General features: G+C 43.0%; 1 protein-coding gene across 6 annotated transcripts in view; it reads right to left on the bottom strand.

The window, feature by feature from the left end:
* LINGO2 (leucine rich repeat and Ig domain containing 2) overlaps positions 1–21051 on the bottom strand; it is a 536253-nt gene that overhangs the window by 249198 nt on the left and 266004 nt on the right. Inside the window, exon 1 of one of the 6 annotated variants that reach the window (XM_083719060.1) lies at positions 13167–13345. The exons of the other annotated variants lie outside the window; for them this stretch is intronic. The gene's annotated coding sequence lies outside the window, so the exon portion shown is untranslated. Of the gene's footprint in view, positions 1–13166; positions 13346–21051 lie in introns of those variants that run through there. 6 annotated transcript variants of the gene reach the window in all.

Genomic DNA, 21051 nt, shown 5'->3' on the forward strand with positions numbered 1-21051 from the left:
TGTAAAAGAAATGGACGATGTCAACCCTGCCCTTGCCCAATAAAAATGATATTTCACCAAATGTAACACACACACAATTTAACTCACAGTCAATCGTGCCATATGATGCAACTGTATGAAAGGCAGGTAAAATTTGTGTACATGCCTTGGAATCCAACATCTTCTCCTGCCTTCTGCTGGCGCTGTAATGGCATCAAATCACAATATCCCTGGAATTGACTAAGCTCTGCTGATAAACTGCAGCACCATAAATGAGGTCGACCCTCATCAATGTAGCATATCGGATTAGTTCTGGATGCTTGAAGACAAGTGAAACAGGAATGACCCCAAACAGAAAAAATGCCACCGCAATGCTAAGGGAAACACTGGAGACTCGCTGTCATTGTAGATGACAATGAGCAAAATGGATAAATTGTCTGAAATGAAACAACACAGCTTTCTAGGCAGACTTCTAGGAGGAACATAGGAGTCTACCTTACACTGTGTCTAGAACATCCAGCTCAGTGTTTTCTATGATCTGGCAGTGACTGTCCAAGTTTTCAGGCAAGGGACATTCTAGCCCTGTTTCACTTTTCCTCAAGCGTCCAGAACGAATCTGATATGCTAGATTGATTACAGTAGACTTGATACATGGATACAGCAGAGCTTAGCCAACTTCAGGAATACTGAACAGTGGTATCTTGGGTTACAGACGCTTCAGGTTACAAACTCCGCTAACCCAGAAATAGTACCTTGGGTTAAGAACTTTGCTTCAGGATGGGAACAGAAATCGCGTGGTGGCAGCACTGTGGCAGTGGGAGGAGTTTCAGATTAAGAACGGACCTCCAGAATGAATTAAGTTCTTAACCCGAGGTACCACTGTATTGCAATTGCTTGCTCTGTCCCACATCCATCACATACCTGTCACCCAGCTCCTTCACCCTCCATGTTTTGGAGGGGTGACTGCTGCAGTGAGGAACCTTCTGTCTGCTCACGGAAGGTTGAAATGGCAGAACAGTGATTCATACAGAGAAGTAACGGGCAGTTTCCTCTGTGGGTGGGCACTTTGAATTCAAGGACCCTCGTTACTTAATGGAATTTTTTGCTTGCACCCTGAGACACACTAGTTGGGAATGAGCTGATCATTTTAAAGATAAAATGAAAAGATGCATGAAAGAGGGGAGAGTGAGGACTCATGTGCACCCCCATTAATCTGAAACCAGGAATGATGCAGCCCTGACTCATGGAATAGGATATGGAAGCAGAAATAAACACAAACATGTTGTATGAGCTATTAAATGCATATGAGTCTGATTTCTGACCTATTTTTGAAGGTAGCAGTCACTTAAGAGGCAAAAACAACAGAAGGGGAAACATTGCAGCTGTCTCATGCACCTGCAAGTCTGCTGCTGGCATCGTGCAATAGAAAATTCTTTTTTAGCCTAGAAATTCAGGTTACCTGCTAAATAATGTGCCCCCACCGCTCATTAATTAGCACAGTGGTTTACAGGAACATGTTTTCTAATTTAAAGTTTCTGGAGGTAGGAAAAACCTCTCGATCCTCACAAAAGATTACATACCTTGCTTAACTTCATCACTAATGCAGCCTACTTTGAGAACTGCAAGGGAAGAATTCTATTCTTGCGATTGTGAGAAGGAGAAGAGAGTTTTCATAACACTGTAAAGGTTGATAAACACAAGTCACTAGAGCTAGTGAAACATAATGGGTAAGAGAAAAAGCTGTCAACCAGGAAGTTGATGGCTCACGTCTCTGCGACATTAACATATGAGAGTGCTGGAGTTGAAATAGTTAAGCAGGTTACCCAATCAGAACCCGGGGGGGTGGACTCAGAAGGACTATAAAACCAGTTCTGGGAGGGGTGAAGGGGGAGTTGGATGGTTGGTTGGAGTGGGAGTGAATTGGGATAGAGTCTGTGGGTAGGTTGAGTTAGTGTTGTGAAATAAGCTGAGTCAGGAACAGTTAGGAACTAGGAAGACAAGTAAATATCTGAGAGGTGGTTTAGTGAGTGAGAGCAGGTAGTAGAAGTTATAGGTCTGGATAGGCACCCCTTGACTGTAATGGACCGATACCGTTTATAAAACCACATACTTGTTAAACTGCAATAAATAAACAGAAGTTTATGTTCCAATTTAACCCTGACTGGACTTGGTATTGTCCCAGGTAGGGTCTGGGTGGTGGCAGCGAGAAATAAAGTGGTGGCACAGGGATCAATAGATGGTGAAACGTCAGGGACCCTGTGTGATCGCCACAGTCTCATTTAACTAATTCACAAGATGGGCACAGGAAACCACCATCTTTTGGCTTCAGCCACCTCCCATCTGCAATGGGAAGAGAGTCTGAACACCAAACTGATCTCAACTTTTTAAAAATGCTGGGACAAAATGTGGAGTATTGTAATCGACTTAACAGCTAGAACAGGAAACAATTTCCATGCCATAAAAATGCTAGGCACAATCAAGTAATATTATGTACATGATTTGCCTTTTCTGTCTAAAAGGATTGGTCTCTTTTGAACGGCGCAGTCTGTTCTTTCACTCGGTGGCTGATGCTCTGGGAATGAGGTGATTGAGGATCAACAGATACAATAAATATAGCATTTAAATGAACAACAGTTGAGAAATCTAACAAGGATATAGCAACTCAAAAATAGTAATGCCGAAGAGTCTTCCCACCCACCTTCTTTGCAATATTCTTACTTAGATGCCTGACTGCAATCCCAGACACACACAAATTTCAAATGAAGAACTGTCTGGAGTTTGGATGCAATAAGGAGCAGAGATGGCGCAAAAGCAGTGAATGCTAAGAGGGAGATAGTTCTGAAATTTCCCAAAGCTCCAATTCAAGAGATGCTTACTGGACATCTGAGAACATGTTGGAATGCCCACACTTTGCACATTAACAGAAGCACCACTAACTTGTTCCCAACAGTGAAAGAAAGAAAGAAAGAAAGAAAGAAAGAAAGAAAGAAAGAAAGAAAGAAAGAAATGCTAAGGACTACAGGCACTGACATTCAAGTATAGTTCTGGTACTAAAGAAAGGCTAATTTAACTACAGTAACTACACCACGTATGACCTGACTCAATTAGAGGGAATAAACCAATCATTTAGATTCACAATTGCCACCAAAGTTTTGATCAAATTTGGTAGTTCCTGCTTAGGGTCTAAGGAATTTCAGGGGAAAATGCCAGCATATTCTCCCTAAAATTTAAATGTGAATGTGGAGGCTTTTGTTTTAGGAGAAACATCTGAGGAAGTCTGAAAGAGATATTAAAATGTTTTAATAAGGCTGGAGAAATTTCTGAAAAGGGTTCTTCTCTGCTTGTCAGGATGGTGAGAAGCCGGACCAATATATCGTCACTTCTCTTGCTCACTGAGAAGTAAAAATAAAAAAACCGAGATAACACCATCATACTTGGGAATCAAGAGTGCCAACTTGAATATAATATTGGGGCGGGGAGAGGGGGAAAGGTTAGCCCTGCCCTGCATAATCGATCACCAAAAAGTGCACACACCGTTTCAATGGCAATGCCCATCAGCTTGGGGGGACGGACCCCTCAAACTGTTTATTAGGGGAGGGGGCGAAGGAACCTCAGCCCTTTGCAGTTGGCTCCTATGTGTGGAATAATATGATGATGCAAGAAAAGGAAGTTGGATAAAGTTTTACTGTTCCCTCCAAAAAAAGTTGATGGTGGGGTATGGCAGCTCAGCCACCTATCTGTGAGCCTTTGCCAGCTGCAGCGAGGACCGGGTTTTGCCTGAGGGTGATGAAAGCTACTACTGGAGGTTCAACATCCACTCCCTTCCCTCTTGGCCCTACTTAGAATTGCTCTATAAAAATGCCAAACTTCCACCGACTTTTGACATCGTGTGAAGGAGCATCACTAGTTACCGTATTTTTTGCTCTATAAGACTCACTTTTTCCCTCCTAAAAAGTAAGGGAAAATGTGTGTGCGTCTTATGGAGTGAATGCAGGCTGCACAGCTATCCCAGAAGCCAGAACAGCAAGAGGGATTGCTGCTTTCACTGCGCAACGATCCCTCTTGCTGTTCTGGCTTCTGAGATTCAGAATCCCCCCCCTTTTCCTCCTCCAAAAACTAGGTGCGTCTTCTGGTCTGGTGTGTCTTATAGAGCGGAAAATACGGTACATTTTATGCTATGCTTGTAAGCTATTTAACTTGGCTTGTACTTCCTTGGTCCTTTATTCTCACCCATGAATAGTCCAACATTTCACGTACAAGCCACTTTTCTTGAATATGTTGCAGATCTTAACCTTTTTGTACTACCAGTCCCTTCATGGAAACCAGATAAAGTAGGTTTGATACATCCCAGACGCTATATTAGATGTCTGGGCCCCCTTGACAGTCCCATGAATCCCTTTTTGCCCTAAAGGAATGCCACCTGAGCCTCTGATATTATTCGGAGGCTCTGACAGCAGCTGCTTCGTAACTCCAGGTCATAAAGAAACATTCAGACTTCATTAAATGTGATAGCCTGCCTTAGCTTTGCCTTTGGAGTTCAGGCTCCTTATGGAGGGCAGGGGTTGGAGAGAAATTTCCAACAGTTTTCTTTGTAAACAAGCAAGTCGCATCCTTGCTTGTTGACGCTTCCTGAAGGAAGTTCAACAGAGCGACTCATAACACATCTCTGCTACAGCAGATCAAATCCTGAGTCCAAAGAAAGCCCACTGGATACATCCAGGCACAAAAGGTGCATTGCTTGCCATAACACTTTACATATTTCGAAAGAGACTACACATTCTGAAGCTTTAAAAAACAAACTGCTAATCTCTTCAGCAATATATGAACCGTAGCTCTTTGTTATGTATTCTTTGTTACATTTGCTATCTGTTACCTTCGTTCCCTGTTCACCTTTGCAGAAACCTTTACAACAGTTTAAAATTGTCATAAATGTATTTAAATAGAGTGCACAATATACCAAAAGACAAAATAATAAAAATCAGCACATCAAGCACAAAGCTTCCTTTTTATAAACAAATTCGCTATAGAATTAATTGCAGCTTTATTTCAAAGCAATTTTCTGAAGATAAAAGGTTTTGCAGTGTTAGGGCAAGTAATCCCTACAAGAAAAGTCCCCATATAACACAACAAGGCCATGAAGCCCTTAATATATGCACTGTAGAAGTTCTTACAGGCCAAAATAAGTCAACTCCATTAGCACCCAGAAATGAACCAGCAAGCAATGTGTGTGCTAAAGCATAGTTTTATACATAGCTTTCATATTGTTTCGTTTTTCAAATATGCTTCTGTCACCTCTCGTTAGAAGATGGCCACTATGTTCTGAGGTAGAGGAAAATTACAAATGTTATTCTTGGGAAGAATATGTAAAATGTACCGTAATTGCAGTTGTTGACCCATACCTTGCTCCAGCATGAAAGGAAACTGGAAATTATTCCTCAGAGTGCTGCCACGCTCTTTCATAGAAGCAAGGAAGTAATCTCGTCCAATCCCCTGCAGTGCAGGAATACACAGATGTCCCATATGAGTATCAAACCTGCAACCTTGGCGTTATCAGCACCTGACGCTCTAGTTCAGCATTAGCCAACGTGCTGCCCTCCAGATGCTGTTGGGCTACAACTCCCATGATCCTTGACCACTGTCTGTGGCGGCTAATAAAATCCAACAATATTCGTAAGGCACTATGCCGGGCAGTCAGCTGGCTGAATCAAACTGCAGCATGTTGGATGCAGCTGTAACTTCAAATAATCACCATCAATTAAGAGAGTGGGGATTATGCAGGGAAGAGAAAAAACTGATTACAAGTTCTAAAAGAGTCACTCATATTGCATAAGTTCTCTGTTTCAGTGTACGTCTCCTTTGGAGTCTCTCCTGTGGGTTTTTTTTTTCTTTTAAGATCACCAAGTGATTAGATAAAATAACTTGGGCAACTGGATCAGAAATATCTGATGCTTTTACAATGACAGCTCATGTTCTCATTTGCGAGTTTTAAACATGTACAGACAGAAACATGGCTGCCTTCAGAAGTGCCCTCTAGCCATCACTAAACAACCCCATTATAAGCTGATATACAGATCTCTTTAAAGTGACACACATTCTGTTATATTAATAATAGAAGAAAGCTATACAAGACTTTTAGACATTGAGTAGAAGAAGCTGTTATTCATGTCCTCAATGGGGCAACCAGACTGGATGCAGTCTTGTGGCTTATAACAGTTTTATTACAAACACCTCATGATTTTAAGATCAGGTAGATGGATCGTTCTTCACAGTGAGCTGTAGCTTCCTATGACATTACCAAGCAAAGTAACTTTACTTTCATCTATCCATTCAATATACAGTATACAGCTCTATTTCATGGGAAATAGAGACCCATAAAGTGCAAAGGTGTCTCCCAGCATGTTTCCGAGCACAATTCCAAGTGTTGGTGCTGACCTTTAAACCCCTAAATGGCCTTGGCCCTCAGAGCTAGATCTCAGGGTCTGGGCTGAATGACGGGGGTGGAGATGCTCCATCAGATATACAGGGCCAAAGCCGTTTAGGGCTTTAAAGATCAGCACCAACACTGAATGCTTGAAGAAGGAGCAGAATTGCACCCGCTGGTCATGCACCTCAGCATTTGCCTGCAAAACTTACCCGCCCTTCACAATCAGCATTAGTGAGAAAGAGCCTGCAAGGTTTCATGGATCCCTTTCAATCTCCTGGCCTCTGGTGGTCACTCTGTCAGTGACTCGGTTGGCCCACTGAGTCCAGGCTTTCCTTAGTATTCCCTAAAATTAATGTTACTTATTTATAATCCACTTACAAAGCTCTCTGAGTGGTGTGCATAACCTGCTACCACAATCTACTGAGCCAGAAAATGCAGGAAGACCTTCCTCCTCTACACTTAATTATGTATATATATCAAAGCTAGCACATGGTATGAGACATACTGTTTCTAAAATCTACCCAGTGCAGAACACATTCATTAATTTAAGCATCTGTAAATCTATTTATCTATGGCCAACAAAATCAGAACAAGCCGTCCTTTAGTTAAGAGTAACAAACATTGGTTCTATCTATAACCTAACATCACATCACATCACACACCACCTTCTTTAACAGCTATTCAAACCACCTGCCTTTCATTTATTCCTTTTCCGTCTTCATCTCTCACTTACTCATCTCTCTCACTTATTCATCTCGCTCACTCGTTCTCTACTCATCTCCCTGCCATTTGAGCTCCCTAATAGTCCTCTGTCAGTCACTCTGACTCATAGGAGCCAACTCCTGGGGGCCGAGGTCCCTTGTCCCACCCCCCAAAAAATATTTGACAGGCATTGACATTCAAATGGTGTGCATGTGTCATGTCTTGTGATCGATTATGCAGAGCGGGGCTTACCAATATTTTATTCAAGTTGGCACCTCTGCTCTGACTTCACTTTCTATTCCAGCATGCTCTTCTTCTGTCAATCATTCTACCACACATTATTCTGTAACAAGGGTCCTAGATTACATGTAACTAGGGATCCTCCACTCAGTCACAAATATAGGGATCCCAGTCAAGCAGATGATCTGTACACATGTAACCATGTGAGACCTCTATCTCACTAATGCTATTTTGGCAAGTGCAGAGGAGGGAGTAGCTAGGTATACTTGCCATGGGTCTCAAATATGGCGTAATTTATGGCTGTTTGTGTAGCCTTTGGAGCCCGGCACGCTTCCTCTGTGCAGCTCTGGTTACCGTCAGCTACTTGTAGCAGAGTTCCGCAGCGTAGAAGACTGATGCGGTGCGTGTGTGATAAATCAAGCTACAGACGCTCGCTCTGGCTTAGCTCTTTTTAGGCTTTAATCGTGTAGAAAAACAACATATATCAGACAAAGATCAGACCCAGTGACCGCGCCGACATTTTGCGTCCACCGTCAGGGAACAGAACAACAGACTGAACACACAGAGAAAGACACTCCCCTCTGAGAAAACTGGCCACACCTCAGGAATGTGAGACGTGACTCAGAACTTCTTAACCCTGTAAGTTCTGATTCTCTCCACATCAAATGGCTAAGCCGGCTGAAGGGGACCCATTAGGGACTGGCTGCTTTTTTCCCTTTCCCTTTTTAGTTTATAACTTTATTTATAACGAGATTCCTGCCCTGGGCCTCAGACAACCTCTGCACAAGCCTGGGTGTAGGTATGGCTACTGATGTACGGCCAACAGTCTTGCTCCTATTTCCCCCACAGGCCAATTGACTGCATGGATGAAGCCCCTGTAGTCTTTATGGAAGACTTGTGGGCCATTGCAGCTCAGAAGAATCCCCAGTAACTTTCTGAGGAATACCAGGATTTGGGGGCCACTAGGGGGCGCATTGGAAGATGGCCGACAATACCATCTCTCCGACCCACACGGGGTAATTAAGAGGCTGTTATGGGAGTAGGCAGCCTCCCTTGTTGCTCCAAGGAAATGGGGAACACTGCCCTTGCCTGCTGTGCCCATAAATCACCTCCTAATTCGAAAGAAGGGGGTGATGCCCCTAGGCAGAATGCCCCTGTGTGGACATCGGCTCTCCTGGACGCTGTCTCTGATCACGCACTAGCTGCAGCAATTTGGAATAATTAATTACAAAAGAAGCAAATGCACATATTTCAAGTGAAGATGGGGAGTGAAGTCTGCTAATTTAAGTGACCTCTGCGAAAGAAGATGACGGGCTGGAGAAACAGGAATATTTTACGATGAAGATACACCAAAGGCTGGGTATGTTGACAACGGGATTGAATGGGGGAAAAAAAACTTTTCTAATTTCCTTCCATATGATTTACAAGAACCCCTCCTCATTAGAATCGTCGGTTGAACTGACCCAAGCAGGATGATTAAGGTCTGTGTGGAGATAAACTTTAACCAAAAGTATGCTTTATGGAGACCGAGAAGCAATAAGAGCTTTTGGGAATGGCGCAGCAATTAATTCAGAGTTGCCATCTTGCCAAAGGATTTATAGCCGGGAAGAAGAATGGATTTGTTTTCAGACTGCATTCCTAGTGAATCTCTTCAGAGGTTTTGAGAAAGGAGGCAGATTGGTGAAGATTAATGACGCTAAGACTGTATTGATGTATGGAAGTGATGTTATATGGAAAACGTCTGGATATGGCTACTGGATAAAAAAAAAAAATCCACGCACGATTACAAACTGTTCTAACCAGCTTGCAGAGACTATCAGAGGTCACAAAGAGAAAGGAAAAATATATGAAAATAACAACAAAAGATGTGGAAAAATAGTGAGAAAGGACTGGATATTACTGTGAACATCATAAGGTTATATTTGTGGACATTAAAACAGCAGTAAGAAGCAAGAAGTTGATTGGATCCCTTCGGAACTTGAAATATGGGTACCCCCAACAAAAATTTAAAATTCGGCTGTGTAATTTGGAATTTATGTAATTTGGTTTGATTTGATGTGATTGGTCGGTTAATAAAAATTATTCTTAAAAAAAAAGGAATACCAGGATTTCCCAGAACACATTTTGAAAATCACGGAGATAGTGGCTGTTTCTATATTACTGTTTGTTTCCAGGAAATACCTATCTGAGGATCTCAGCATTTGTGGCTTGCCATGCTAAATGCAGCCAACCAGCCACTTAGGAAAGCTCAATATGGCAGCTTGGCATCTGCCTTGGTCTACAAGGGATGAGTAGGTGTGAATGGATTTTCAAGTGCCTTTCAGATTGCATGACTGCTGTGCTGTGTTTGGCCCAGGGGGATCATACATTTTGGAAGCATGGTCTTACAAAGGCCTTGAAGACTGATTATAAACAAAAGTATCCGGGGCAAAGGTGTGGTAATGTTTAACACATCAGGATGAAGACCCCAGATTGTGGGAACATGCAATTTAAACTTTACCCCTAAGGCATGATCCTGGTAAGAAGAAGAGTTTGTATTTGATATCCCGCCTTTCACTCTCTTTAAGGAGTCTCAAAGCGGCTAACATTCTCCTTTCCCTTCCTCCCCCACAACAAACACTCTGTGAGGTGAGTGGGGCTGAGAGACTTCAGAGAAGTGTGACTGGCCCAAGGTCACCCAGCAGCTGCAGGTGGAGGAGCGGAGATGCGAACCCAGTTCCCAAGATTACAAGACTACCGCTCTTAACCACTACACCACACTGGCGTAGTGTGGAAGTTTCCCTTGCCAAAGCTGCTTATGGCAATTTACCTCCTGGGATGAACAGCGGCTTTGAGGGTGGGTTTTTTTAAAAAATTAATGAAATTGACATGACATCACAGGTGGGGCAGGTTCAAAGCTAAGGATGACCGAGCAATTCAGTCACTGCTCATTTTCCAACGTTGCAATGCAATTCCTGTCTGTACAAACATATTAAAATATGCATCTAGATATTCCATATTTAAATATACATGGAATATGGAAAACACACATTAAAATACTTTAAAACAAAATACTTGTTTTTTTAAAAACAAACGAACAATTAATGCGCAAATGCAATGGGCTGATTAGTAAAAAGTGTCAAGGATCAGAAATAGAATCACCCACATCCAAATGAACAATCCCTCCCCACAGTGTGTTCTAGTCCTAATTAGCCCTGCACCTGTTATTTCTTTAATTAAAAAAAAGATATGGAATGGAATGAGACCACAAGTTTCTCATCTCATCTGGTCCGCAATCTCTCCTGTTCTCTCTCCAGGACTGCCTCCATGTGTGAGGGAGCCCTGGGATAAAATGTCCTCTAGGAGGACTCCTATATTGGTTGGCCATGCTTGGCTTACTGGTAGCAATGCTCCAAATAGTGCCACCCTAAATCTAAAATGCTCTAGAGAAGGGGTGGATACCCCATAACCAGCAGGCCAGATCCAGCCTAGGAAACCATCGGTCCCCCAATCTTGACCTCAGTGCTGTGGTTCTCTGTCTGCTCTTTGGAACTGTGGTTGAGGGCCTAATTAAAACTACCAATTTGGGGGGCCACTAGGGGGTGCATCGGAAGATGGCTGACAATAACATCTCTCCGACCCACACGAGGTAATTTGGAGGCTATGATGGGGGTAATTAGCCTCCCTAACCCCCCCAGGATGGTGGGGGGACGGCCCTTGCCTGCTGTGCCCTATACCACCCCCGAATTTGTGGGGATGGGGGCACTAGGCACAAAGCCCTCCTGTGGGATTTTGGCACTCCTGGACGCCGTCCCTGATTCGTGCCACTAGCTGCAAGAACTTCAAAAGAAACAATTTGGACGAGGCGAATACACATATTTCAAGGAAGAAGGGGGAGTAAAGACTGCTAATAGAAGAGATCTCTGATAAAACAAGACAAGAATAAAACATGAGAAGATACGCCAAGACACGGTACGGCAAATGACTGATGGGGGAGGGGAAAACAACTTTTTTCTTTTCTTATGTGATTAAACAAGAATTCCCTCCCCTTATGAGTCAGAAATGTCATTTTAAGGACTTAAGCTGTGGATTTAAGGCTGTGTGGAGATAAACTTTTGAACCAAAGCATATTTTAAGAAGAGCGTGGAATGTATAAGAGCTTTGGAATGACGCAGTTAAAAATGCCGTCGCCATATTGGGAAGCTCTGTCGGAGGTCTTGAGTCTGGGAGGAGAAAGAGAGAAACAAAGCTGTTTATATATTGTGGATTAAACTCCTCAGTGGGACTTAAGAGCGACAGTTTTGCAAGATTATGATGGAAAGAGCGATGTTATCTATGAAGGAGATGATATATGGAAACCATCTTGATTCGAGGATTGGAAGAACGGAAAATTCACACAGGATTATTATTACTATTGGTGTTTATCGGCTTAAGGAGACTATCAGAAGAGATCATAAAGAAAAAAGAGAAAATATATGAAAAAGATGTGATGTGGAAAGATAAGATGGGATAGAATTATGAACTCTGTCTGGACTGATTTGGACATTAACGCAGCAGCAAGAAGATGATCAGAATTCCCCTTCGGATCTTGAAATATGGGTCCCCCCAACAAAATTCCAATTTTGGCTTTGTAATTCGGAATTTATGTGATGTGATTTAATTTGATGTGATTGGCCAGTTAATAAAAATTATTTTTTTTAAAAAACTACCAATTTGACACCCAAGATCATTTTGGCCAAGCCATGTCATAGGGCTGACAAAGACGAGCCACCCTCGCCCCACAGTAATGTCATATTGAGGACAGGGTGGGAAATCAAAATGGCAGCTAGACGCAGCCATACTATGTTACTTTTTAAAAATATCATTTTGTAAAAAACACAAATGTGGGTCCAGGGCTAGTGTCAAGAGTGGGACCTGCCAGGATGTTGGGGCCCTAGTAGTTACCCACAGATGCCAAAACAAAAAAAATTCCTTCCAGTAGCACCTTAAAGACCAACTAAGTTAGTTCTTGGTATGAGCTTTCGTGTGCATGCACAGTTCTTCAGATACCTGAAGAAGTGTATCTGAAGAAGTGTGCATGCAGACGAAAGCTCATACCAAGAACTAAGTTAGTTGGTCTTTAAGGTGCTACTGGAAGGATTTTTTTTTGTTTTGACTATGGCAGACCAACACGGCTACCTATCTGTAACCACAGATGCCACGCACTGACATTGAGTGGATAGCTCAGTAGGTTAGAGCATGGTGCTGATAACGCCAAGGTTGCAGGTTTGATCCCCATATGGGTCAGCTGTATATTTCTGCATTGCAAGAGGTTGGACTAGAAGATCCTCAGGGTCCCTTCCAACTCCACAATTCTTTTATTCTATGATCTATGACCAGCCAGACGCTGACAACAGGCCTGCCAACACACAGACACATAAGCTGCTGACACTTCAGAGCTGGATGTTTCTATTTGTTTTCTTCCCCTAAACCTCTCTTTGCAGATCAAATGCAAAATCGGTTGTGAAAAGGGCAGGAAAGGAGAAGGCCTTTTTCCGTGACTCCCCGTTGGAAGCATTTTGGATATATGTCCACTTTCAGGCAGAACATCTATTTTTATTATAGTAATGAGTTTTTTGAAGAAATTTTGTTTCAAAGACATTCAAATTCAGCTGATGCAAAGGAAATGGATTCCGCCCCCTGTCAACCTTTTCCCCATCTATCCTCTTGATTCTTATTATAATGCTCGATATTTATTAGGGCAATGAAAGTGGTGTTTTTATATAAGCATCTATTTTTAACACACTCTGCTTGGTTGTGATTTATCAAATCTAACAAAGTGATTTCAAACAATATACAGTACAATTTGTTTCTCTTGCTCAATTCTTGTTTGTACTCTCTCAGCCTCTTTTACCACAAAGCCATTATGCATGCTCCTATGGCAGCCATTTTGTGGTATGCCACACCTCCACAGCAGCCATTTTGTGATGTGCCAGGCCCCCACAGCAGCCATTTCCCGCCCCCCCCCACTGGTGCCCATGACACTTTCCCAGAATTCCACTGGCCCAAATGGTTGACAACCCCTGATAATATCACACAATTCACAAAAAACTCAGTTTAACAAAATATTTCAGTCACATGATAACTTCGTTGAATAAAAACCCTGGTGCTTCAGTTGTAAAGGCTCAGACCTACCAGAAAGCTGCCCTCTCGGCCCCCTCCCGAATAACCCAGCATGCATGTGGTTGATGAAGAAAATACACACTGTAGCTGATGTGCAATCCCAAGCAAATTTGCTTGCCGCTGAGAGGAAGGAAATGTGTATTTTCAAAGTCTTACATTGGTTTCTGAAACAAATTTCTGAGGCCATTTAGCCCTCTCATTTAAGCACTGAAGCTTATTCTTTTACTTTTCTATCTGTAAGGCCAAACATAAACCTAGCTGAATATATATCAATATTATATTGTAGTATATATTATTTATATAGCACGATCAATATGCATGGTGCTATGTTATGCTTCCCTGGTTGAGTGAAGTCTAGCCAACACATTAGGTAAAATCTAGTTTATATTCTGCGGAATTCACAAGCATAGTAATATTGGCATCCACAAACCACAAGCCTGGGTCTCCCTTGTACTGATGTCACAAATACACGGACATTGTTATGTTCCATAGTCAACTTCTCACACAAAAATCAGATTATAGATCCCAGTGCTTTCTCTAATTAAGCCTTGTTTTTACATGCATCTTATACAAGAGTCATGAGCTCTTTATGCTTCCCTGAACCCAACAAAACCACAGTATGACTGCGACTGAAGAACACACAACATAGAAACTTTATATGAAGCAAACAGACCATTTATTAATAGCAACACATTGAGGGTTGTGAATCAACATCCGACATATAAAGAATTCAGTATTCTACAGATGATCCTTAAAATATCTCTCATCAGAGACCATACAGGTCCCTAAAGGTTAAAATCAACCATTTGAATCGGGCTCAATCTGACAAAATTCTAAGGGATTCAGAGCAGTCTACTCTGTTTTTCTTCCTTCATTTCTTCCTACAGTCTAGTAGCCTGCAGACATAGGTGTTGAGAGATGCCAGCAGAAACCGAATGATATCTTCAATCGTATAATTCAATTCATTGGCACCTCAAACAGGAACAGTCCACACTACATTTTTGTTGCAGGTCTCATCCCACTGACTTGTTTTTAAGGCCACATCCAGGTTGTTTGTTTATTGTCTGGAGGCAGCCTAAGTTTATTATTGGAAAACACTGAAACGTAATGACAAGTGAGATATCACACAGGATAACAGTTAATAGATTCGTAGGTAAGCAATAATTGCATCTTACCTCCTTACTGCATTTGCGTGTTCAGACCTTTAAACCTCCCCCTTAAATAAATTCAGACAAGACTCAAATTTTGGTTTGGTTTTTGGCAGAATTTAGGCCACAACTTTATTGATTACAGAAAGTGACTGGTTGCATAGGCTCTGGTTCGACTAGCTCCCTGCACCGTTGCAGGTAGCGCTGACCCAGGGCACCAGCATAGGCCTGCCTAGGGTGAACACCTGGATAGACAGAAAGCCGGGAACAGGCTATGTCCACCACCCAGATGTCCCCCTGGACTCAGGAACGGGCACAACCCCCTCACAGGGTTGACCAAACCATTGAGTCCCTGGATTCCTTTAACGGAATAGCCTTCACATAGGGATGGCGAGAGCATTCTCCCATCCCTATCACCTGAACCAGAGCCTATCCACAAGCTTACAAGTTGTGACGATTTGTTATGTGGCAGGCGAAACCCAAATGGCAACAGCCAATCAGCCAAGTGGGGAAAATTCCTGCCATGCCCCCGTCCCAAGGACAGACAACACATGACGGCATAGCAAGGTCAAGCGCACAGCCCTAAATATAGGGAGAGGTGGGCGGATGTTCCGATGCACGCACCGAAAGAGGATGCTCTGGGTCACGTACGTAGGTCTGTATAGGTTCCTTAATCCATTTAGCCTGCATCCCATTAGCCTGATTAAACCCAGCATCAAGGGACCTACCAGCTGGGTGTCGTGGCTATTCAATCAAACCCACCCACAACACAGGGTTTGGTTGCCAGTACATTTTTGAACACTGGCACTAGATATACAAACTGCTGCTGAAGAAGAAAGAAAACCTGCATCTTCAGTACCTGGCTGGGTTTGTTCCATTTTAATTTGTGAGCCTAAAGAGCAGGCACCCCCAAACTCGGCCCTCCATATGTTTTTTGGGACTACAACTCCCATCATCCCTAGCTAACAGGACCAGTGGTCAAGGATGATGGGAATTGTAGTCCCAAAACATCTGGAGGGTCAAGTACCCAGGACCAGCCCAAGACATTTTGGCACTTGAGGTGGACCCCCAAATTTCAGGTAAGAAGGATGAGGAAAGATCTATATCAGGAATAAAGGGGTGGGGGAGAAAGCGTGACATTGTGAATCCTTCCATCTGAGGTGGTCACCTCACCTTGCCTCACGGGTGGGACAGCCCTACAAGCATCTAGTATTGCTTAATTTTTTTAAAAAAGTATATTTCTAGTTTACACTTCTTGGTTTTTTATGGTACAGAAGCTCAAGCAATTTCCAACCGTCTTATGAGATTCTTATATTTAGATATCCCCTCTTTCTTCTGTGGGACTTGATTCCTCCCTTTCCAGACTAATGTCTAGCACTTCAGTATAAATATTCTTCATTAACCACGTATCAATAGATTCCTCAAATGGTGACCTTTCTCTGATACTTCCGAAATGTCTACTTAAAGAGCTTTAAATATATATATTTGCAAGTACTCAAAAAAGAAGAAGAGATGATCTTGCTCCATACTGACATTTGCATAATTATATATTGCTATGAAAGATATACAGAAAGAAGGGATTTATTACATAAAAGATCCCCCTCATTTAGTTAAATTATGTCATTCCAAAACTTCTAGGTTTCCTGATAACCCTGAATCAAATGCCTCTCACATATTAATGGCAAGAAATTCAGACTCAGCTTAGATTTATAAAATTTTCCAAAACTTCCATTATAGCTCAGAGAAGACATACCTGCTTTTCTTTGAATGACATCCATGCTGGCACACATACGCATGCACACACACTCACATACCTATTTTTAAATTTCTTTGAACATTTTAATATAATATGATGTACAACTAATTAAAGGACTCACAAACGCCTTGTTATTCCATTGGATTCTAGTAAGCAGTTGCTGAGCCCCGCCCCCATGCCTGTATAATTAATTATTCCACTTAATTTTTCCACTAAATTACTACAAGAAATTCTTGCAAAGATATTTTTTGGTTTTTCAATTGCAAAAAGCACACCATCAGTACACAGGCTTATTTTATTAATAATCTTGGAATTGAACAATTTTAATGCTAATATCTTGCCCAACTGCTGTAGCAAATTTTAGAGATGATGCTTCCATTTCCTTCTGCTCTGTAAACAGCTGCTACCATCCTAAAACACTCACCTCCAGACTTATTTTTAATAGGTGACTCATTTGCCCTTGTCAGTTTGTTTATTGAATCCTTAGCACACTTTGCAGTGTTTGCCCAATATCTGATTTATATGAAAATAATAATATACATCAAAGTACCATACTTAAAAGAGCTTGAGCATGTTCATTTTTATTTATGATCTTACTCAGTGCTGACCTACTATTGTCCTCAAAGTCATTCAAAGTTTTGGGCTGAAAAAAGTTTGTATTTAAAAAAACAAAACACTTTTAATGTTTCTGCAAATCACAACACAAAGAATGGTGCAACCATTTAGCCCTCATCCCAACATATATATCCATGCACATTTATATATCATATTTATATATTTTGATAAAAGGGATAAGGATATCTCCCAAGATTTGCTCTTCTCCAAAAGACAATATATCAGCCGGTTATTCAAACTACAAATCCTTTTGTAAAGACATAATCTCTAGCACACCAATGGAAAGTGGCACAAGAACCCAGGCTCCCAGATGTGCAATGGATGCATAGAGAGATGTGCCCTGAAACATGATGCTCATGTGCAGTGGAATCCCTGAGTGTGCTTCCTAAAAATCATGCACCTGAGGCATTTCTCCTGCCCCTTGTCTAGGCAGCTGTTCCCCATCCATCCTACAGAGCAGTTGCAGCAACAGGGAGCCCCAGCCTCTCCAATGGATTATGTACTCTTCCTCCGACGGGCTACATGCATGCAGCCTGATACTATGCCTGCATGCCAGCCACCATTGCTCTTCCCTCCTCACTCCTCTTCTGGTTCTAGGAGACAGCAGGTCAGGAGATGGTGGGAATTCGCTCAGCCCTCCACTTGCCTGATCAGCCTCTCCCTCCTCATCTGACATGACCAGTGTTCCACCCACTGTCTTTGATAGTTCTGAATGTTTCCCAGGTCCTGGTTCCTGCCCCCCGGGGGTCACTAAGCTCCATAAATTGCTGGCCCTTTCTCGCAAGTCAGTTTCCAATCCCCTTGTATCTGACACACATACGTCCAAGCCCTGCCAGTCCCAAACACCCTGCTTTCCTTAATTGCATTACATAGACGTAAAACTGGGACGTGGGTGGCGCTGTGGGTTAAACCACAGAGCCTAGGACTTGCTGATCAGAAGGTTGGCGGTTCGATTTCCTGCAACGGGGTGAGCTCCCGTTGCTCGGTCCCTGCTTCTGCCAACCTAGCAGTTCAAAAGCACGTCAAAGTGCAAGTAAATCAATAGGTACCATTCCTGCGGGAAGGTAAACTGTGTTTCCATGTGCTGCTCTGGTTTCACCAGAAGTGGCTTAGTCATGCTGGCCACATGATCTGGAAGCTGTACAACGGCTCCCTCGGCCAATAAAACGAGATGAGCGCCGCAACCCCAGAGTCGGCCACGACTGGACCTAATGGTCAGGGGTCCCTTTACTTTTACCTTTAGATGAAAAGTAAGTATTTCTGCTTAATTTGTATAGGATTTGACTGTTGAGCCATGCCCTTCAACATTCCTCTGATGAAAGTAGGGACATTTCTCACCCCCCCCAAAAAAACCCCTAATGCTCCTTGGTGCCCCATCCCCCCCAAGCGTTTCCTATCAGAAGAGAAGGGACACAACATGCATGCCCTCCACCATCCTGAGAAACCCCCTTTATCCTGATTTTATTCTATTCCTTGGTAGTTTTAGACAAAGAGAAACACAGACCAATAAATAATTTTTTAGAAAGGGGCAAGATTAGACGTGGACCCACAAAGCATTAAAAAGAAGAAGCAGCAGCAAGACTCCTTGCGCTCTGTGACCCTTCTTCCCATCCAGGGTGGCTCTGCCCTCTGCCTGCCCCTCAGAGCCGGCACATCACATGGGGCTGGGCCTCGGTAGTGGCAGTCTCTTCCCCCTCCTCACCCACTCTCCAGCAGTGGCGTAGCGTGGGTTGTCAGCACCTGGGGCAAGGCAAGTAATTTGCGCCCCCTAACTCGTGGATTTGCGCCCCCTAGCCCGTGGATTTGCGCCCCTAACCCTAACCCCCAGATATTGCGCCCGGTGCGGCCGGCCCCCCCTGCACCCCCCACACTACGCCACTGCTCTCCAGCAGCTGCTATGAGCTGCCCACGGCAGGATGCCAGCAATGGCAGCCATGGAGAGGCCACAGGATGTTCCCTCAAAGCTTTCACTGCCACCGTCCCATCTCAGGACTAGTGCCAGTTCATCCTCCTCCCTGAGCTTAGCAGTGGCGGCACTGGCAGTGGAAATAGGGACATTCTGGGATCAAATCGGAAGCCGGGATGGCTTTTGAAATCCCAAGACTGTCCCTGGAAAATAGGGATACTTGGAGGGTATGTTACTCTGCATTCTGTAAAGCAGACCTCTAATGTACCTTTTGTTTGTTTGTTGAAAAAAGTGGCTGGCTTTTGCAGTCACCAGGATAAACAGGTATCAGCGGGAGTTTAACAATGGAAGTAATGTAAGCACTCCCCCCCGGCTCAGGCATATGTTGTTTTTCCTTTGGGAACTACCCAGTTTACTGAGAGCAGAACATAAATATGTCTACATGGTTTGGGCAGGTATGTACGATAACTGACTTCTAACACAGATGGAACACCAACTGGATTAAATACAAATACTGATTTCTGAACAAGGAAGGCATGTCTGCATATAATTTGATGGCAAAAAATGAGTCTTCTGTTGTCACCTGCAGGCTCTTTGCAGAATCAGGCTTGTGGCACCACCACAGCAAAGTTAATGTCCATTCCTTTGAGGTTCTAACATATTAGGAGCAGCAATATGATTTTCCTACGAAACCCAAGTGACCAAATTCATACCCCTCTTTTACCTGCGGACCTCCACATTCAAGAAGTCAGTTGCCTATCAGGTTTGTTTACAGTGTTGCTACATTTCACTTGCTAAAAAAAGTGCATTGCTGGGAGTAAGCAGTTCAGAGAAGCAGCTGCTTCAGACAGAGGGATTTCAATGCTTTCAGAAGAAAACGCAAAGCAGAAATTGTAACAGCAACACAGCACATAAAGTGACTAGGTACAAAATTGCAAGCCCTGACTTCAGGCGTGCAATCTAAGCAACCATGCTAACAAGGGAAGAGGAGCAAACAGCAACCCTTTGCAAAGAAGCTGGAGCATGCCAGAGTGAAGAGGTGAATTTTACCAAGCGTTTAAACACAGGAACAGAAGGAGGCAGAAGGATGCCAGGAGACAAAAAAGTCCCAGTAGGAAGATGTTGTATCAAGGGCGAGAGGATCTGTCAAGGGGAAGAGAGTGAAAGATGCAATTGGGGATTGAGAGACAACACCAGAAATGGAGCATGGAGTAACAAGAAGAATAAACAGATAAATAGCCCAGAAAACATCACATGCCAATTGATCTCCAAATGAGGCATATCCTTTGTATTACACAAAGGCCAAACAAGATGTGACGTTAAATGTGTTATCACAGTTAACATGTCTTGTGCATGTGTATGTAAAATAGTTGCTGCAACAGGGGTCAGAGCAGAATCAGGACCATAGGAAGAGGGAGTTAACTCTTTCCCACTTCTGGCTATAATTCCAACAACTGTCCCCCCACAATGTTGCTATCTGCATGACAAGGAAAACTTCCATTAGCACCAGTGCAAATAGCAACATGGAAGTAGGATTTCTGATGGAATTGTGGCTAGAAGGAAAAAAGGGCTAATTACCTCTCCCCATCTGTGTGGTCCTGATCCTGCTTCCTCTTCTCCTCCTAATACCCTTTTAAATTAAATGCACCCAATGTCATGTCTTGTTTGGCCCCAAGTAAACCATTGCCAACTCAACAGACTGCATTCACCCCATCACAAACTCTCCTCCCCTCACTCTAAAATCGACACCTGCAAAGTGATGGACTGATGGTTGATAAAACAGTGTGTGTGTGTGTGTGTGTGTGTGTGTGTGTGTGTGTGTTTGCTTGCATGTGTATGGAAAAAAATGCTTTTGGATCAAAGCAAAGAAGTTCCTATACAAACAACAACACTGAGAAATGGCAGCAAGTGTTTGGGAAGATAGTTACGTGACAGCTAGACTGATTTGCTGCTGTGCTTACACAACTAATGTTGTGTATCAGGATCCATCATGGAGCTTATACATTCAGTGAAATCTATTAGGCGTTAAAGACTTAGCTTAGCCTTCAGATATTAGGGAACAAAAATGAATGGGGGGGGGGGGAGAGAATATGCAATCATTGTTTTCATTCACTGCCCAAACTCCAGCAATAAATATGCA

The sequence above is a fragment of the Podarcis gaigeae genome, assembly GCF_964106915.1.
Source record: "Podarcis gaigeae genome assembly, chromosome: 17".
NCBI classification, from domain to species: domain Eukaryota; kingdom Metazoa; phylum Chordata; class Lepidosauria; order Squamata; family Lacertidae; genus Podarcis; species Podarcis gaigeae.